Source organism: Vicia villosa, linkage group LG1, assembly GCF_029867415.1.
Source record: "Vicia villosa cultivar HV-30 ecotype Madison, WI linkage group LG1, Vvil1.0, whole genome shotgun sequence".
Taxonomy (NCBI): domain Eukaryota; kingdom Viridiplantae; phylum Streptophyta; class Magnoliopsida; order Fabales; family Fabaceae; genus Vicia; species Vicia villosa.
Window position 1 is genome coordinate 149418301 of NC_081180.1, and position 1458 is coordinate 149419758.

The following is a 1458-nucleotide window of genomic DNA, read 5'->3' on the forward strand; positions in this document are numbered from 1 at the left end:
AAATGCCATTGATCCCATGGTCATTGGATTCACCATTTGAAAAATATGACCAAAGACATTACAGGTCATTTTCAAAGTCAACAAAACGACACTTTTTTCAAAAGGACACACAAGGAGCATCAAAAAGCATTTTGACATGAGACCAAAGACATTGGTTAGAGGACTCTTTGAGGTTTCCAAAAAGTGCAAGATCTCCTTCATATGACAAAAATTGAGGGATTTACACCTTGTTGAAGTTGGCTAAATTTTGGGAAAATGCATTGCTCAAAAATATATTTTTTCCAAATGGGGCCAAGTTTTCATGGTTCAAACATCTTTGCCATGTTATTATGGGCCTCCCACGACCAAGACAAGGCCCACACCTTTTTTTATCCATTTTTGGCATAATTTTATCTTATTTTAAGATTAAATTAAAAGGAAAATGAATGGATAATGGGTAGCTTAGTTTCCAAGCATGACTCACCCAAGGAATCTTCATCTTTCTGCAGAGAATTGAAGAGCAAGGCAAGTGCATTGAAGACAAGAAGACTTGGTCAATAATTCAAAGCTTTTTAATATAAAAAATTCAAGAATTCCACAAAGGCAACTAGATGCTTCTTAGCTTCAATTCTAAGCACTCAATGCTTATATATAGGCTACCTTACTTCAGTAACAAAGGAGACAAGTTCAGAAACAAAGCCTTACTCATAATACACTTGTAACCACTTGAAAAAATTTCAAAGAAAATTCAAATTCGAATTTTTAATTTCAGTCAATTTCAATACAAACTAAGCATTCAAACATCATCTCTGAGCTTCACTGAAGCTATTCCAATCAATTGCAAGTCTTAAACATCACTGAATCGAGCTACACAGGTCACGATTTGTCCAAACTAAAACTGACTTGTATCTCATAACACAAGCATATCTAGCACGATGTAGACATATATTTGGACTTGGTGTGGTGTGTAGATCATTTCTGGAACTTTAATTAAGTTTTAGACGCTTACACACGAAGTTACCATTTTAGGGTTCATAACCTAAAATTTAGGGCTTTCTGAAATAGGCAAAATTAGAGGTTCTAAGTGGTACCATTGAGTTCGTATGGATCAGACGAGTTGAATGGATAGGTCGCGCCAAATTTCTTTTATGTCTAACCCCTATTCGTTATTTTCCAGGTTTAAGCTTCATCTATTACAGCGCTTTTGATAAGAAAGCGCTATTAAAAGTCCTGGCGAGAGGTTGAAGATGATGAGGTGTCCTCACCTCATTGGACAGCAAGCGCGCGTTTTTTTAAACTTAACCCTTGGTTTCAGTGTTTGCAGGCGCGTCATAATTGGTGGACCCTCACAATCTGAGCCATCAGATTTCATTTATTATCCATCCAACGCATCAGAATGAGGACCTATCCCATGGACCTTATTTAATTTCCACACCTGATCAGTATCCTTTTATTTTCTATTTTTATTTTAATTTCTTT